At 42.5% G+C, this 3,091-nt stretch overlaps 1 long non-coding RNA gene across 1 annotated transcript; it reads left to right on the top strand.

Moving 5' to 3' along the window:
* The first annotated feature begins 244 nt into the window (after positions 1-244).
* On the top strand, positions 245-1,117 carry LOC143961148 (uncharacterized). Its single transcript, XR_013270422.1, has 2 exons — positions 245-393; positions 496-1,117. It is a non-coding gene; the product is annotated as an uncharacterized LOC143961148 (long non-coding RNA).
* Positions 1,118-3,091: the final 1,974 nt, after the last annotated feature.

Genomic DNA, 3,091 nt, shown 5'->3' with positions numbered 1-3,091 from the left:
AGAAAAGAGATTTTTCACCTAAACATCGCTCCTAAAAACAACACCAGCAGACAAGACGGCCAGTGTGTGCAGACTCCATGCAGAGACCAGCCGCACACACAGCTATCTCCGAGTGGGGTTTAAATATGTACTCTTTGAGGGTCACTATCAATTTTCAATTACTTTTGCATCACATTATTTTCATTAATCATACATACTATTAACATTTTGTTTTTAGATATGTTTTCAACAATTGCCGCACATTCCATATCTGATACTCTTCAACACTGCTGTATCTTTTTGGTTTCGCCTGATATCGCATCCATGTCTATGCCGCCTCAGTTCCCGGGGAGGGATCTTGCCCATGGCCCACCCTACGCCCACTGCCGCACACTGCACTTTCCATCCGGATTGGTGAGTCTGCCCTGGCTAACCATTTACACGCATTAAATCCCCATAAATTTATTTTTATTTATATGGTTAGTATATTATATTATTCTTTATTCTATTCCATAGGAATTTTTTGGTCGCATCAGCTCCTGATGAGTGGGGAGACACCCACGAAACGCGTCGAGCTTTTGAAATGATGTCCCAGTTATACTTTATATGGAACTATATTTATTTTATTATGAATTTACTTTTTTAACTATATACTAAATTTATTTTTGTTTTACATCTAGTGGATGCATATCTATTATGTGGATGTACTTGCTGATGTCGGTTTTGCTGTCATAGGCACTACCATGCCATATTACCCAATTATTTAATTACTACTACTATGTGCTGCTATATGTGAATACTATATATCATGCTTCTACTGTACTTACGCCTATATACTTTATGAATTTGTTATGAATTTACTTTTTTAACTACATACTAAATTTATTTTTGTTTTACATCTAGTGGATGCATATGTATTATGTGGATGTACTTGCTGATGTCGGTTTTGCTGTCATAGGCACTACCATGCCATATTACCCAATTATTTTATTTATTACTACTATGTGCTGCTATATGTGAATACTATATATCATGCTTCTACTGTACTTATGCCTATATACTTTATGAATTCGATCTTTATTATTTTTTATGATCTGTTACTGAACAATCAATAAAAAATTATATATATTTTTTTCAATTTGGTTAAAACCTACCTCCATTATCCTAGTGCTTCATTTTAAAGTCCCAAACTCCCTCTATTACGTACCGATTACCGGGATGGAGGCACATACTTGTGCTTCATTTAAAGTCCCAAAATTCCCCTCCTTTAGGGCACACTAACACAGGGTCTCGAAAGATGAGATGGTCATCACATTTTGAGAGACCCTAATCTGCAACGTTCAGTTTACAGTTTTTATGAAAGCAAAAAAAAGGGGGAAAAAAAACACACAAAAAATGAATAAAAAAAAGCCAAAAATAGTTGTGGTTTTATTTTTCTTCTCTCTCTCTCGATTGCTCTCTCTCTCTTATGTTCGCTCTCTACTGGCCTCTCTATTCACACACTATTGTTCTATATATTCTATATATATTGTTCTCTCTCTCTCTCTTTTATTTTTCACTATGTTTTATTGTATTTGCTTTGCAGGTATGGTATGTCTTACTGTAATGTTACTTTGTTTTATTGTTAACCATTATTTTTTTAGCAGGTACCCCATTCAGCTGCAGCACTGATTTATTTATCTTGACAGCAACAGCATTTGCTCCCACGATACATAAATCAGCGACTCCAGTGCTGTAGGAGGTGATTTCACCACCACAGTTAAAAAAAAAAAAAATGGTGCATGTATGCCCATCATTAGAAGTGACAAAGGGTGGTATTCTAACAGTGGGTATACCCACCAATCAATCTGTTTTTTTAGTTCAGCCCACAGGCTGCATGAAAAAAAAAAAGAACATGAATGCTCAACAAGGACCAGGGATGTACTGGTACGTTTCTGGACTTTGAGTGGTTATACCACAATTATGCCTGCAGGTTTAGGTATCATCTTGGTATCTTTCTTTTCAGCCAGCGGTCGGCTGGCCAGCGGCTTTCACATAAAAGCAATCCTAGTGGCTAATTAGCCTCTAGACTCCTTTTACAAGCAGTGGGAGGGAACCTCCCCCTTCCCCCATGGTCTTCAATGGGGTTCTTGGGCTCTCTGTCCCAACAGGGAACCCGAGAATGCAGCCGGTGCTTCCGCCAGCTGACCATAGAGCTAATCAGAGACCAGAACGACTTAGGTTTTGCCAGATATAAACAGAGCCATTAGGAAATTGAGAAAGCATTTTTTCACACCGATCTTGGTATGGTCAGATGCTTTGAGGGCAGAGGAGAGATCTAGGGTCTAATAGTCCCCATTTTTTCCCCCAAAAAAAGAGAACCTGTCACTAACTATTGCTATCATAGGGGATATTTACATTCTCTGAGATAACAATAATATATGATTAACCACTTGAGATCCGCGCTATAGTCAATTGACGGCTACAGCGCGGATCTCCTTTTCCGGGACTACGTCTATTGACGTAGTCCCGTGTACGAGCGGCCTGCGCGCCCCCTGAGGGGCGCGTGCGGCGCGCTCTGTGATCGGCGAGTCCATGAGACTCGCCTGATCACCGATCCGTGCAAGGGGTCGATCCCGACCCCTTATCACGTGATCAGCTGTCAGCCAATGACAGCTGATCATGTGATATAACGGAGCCCGTAATCGGCTATTATTCCTCCTCGCGCTGACAGCGCGAGGAGAAAAAAAAAGCCGATCACGGCCAGCCCTGCTAGCGACCACCTGCCCCCTGCCAGTGCCCACCTGCCCCCTGCAGTGCCCCACTTATTAAAAGTAAGTGCCCCCCAGCAGTGCCCACAGTGCCACCCACAGTGCCACCCAGCAGTGCCCACAATCTGCCTCAAAGGTGCTGCACCCCAGTGCCGCCCATCAGTGCCCAGCAGTGCCACCTATCAGAGCCACCTATCAGTGCCACCTATCAGTGCCCATCAGTCCCATCTATCAGTGGTACCTATCAGTGCCCATCCGTGCCACCCATCCGTGCCATCTTATCTGTGCCCATCTTTGCCCATCAGTGCCGCCTTATCTGTGCCCATCGGTGCCGCCTTATCTGTGCCTATCAGTGCCCACCA

Source organism: Lithobates pipiens, unplaced genomic scaffold (genome assembly GCF_037356315.1).
Source record: "Lithobates pipiens isolate NorthernLeopardFrog02 unplaced genomic scaffold, aLitPip1_a1.2 Scaffold_11, whole genome shotgun sequence".
Classification (NCBI taxonomy): Eukaryota; Metazoa; Chordata; class Amphibia; order Anura; family Ranidae; genus Lithobates; species Lithobates pipiens.
This window is presented reverse-complemented; position numbering and strand designations above follow the sequence as displayed.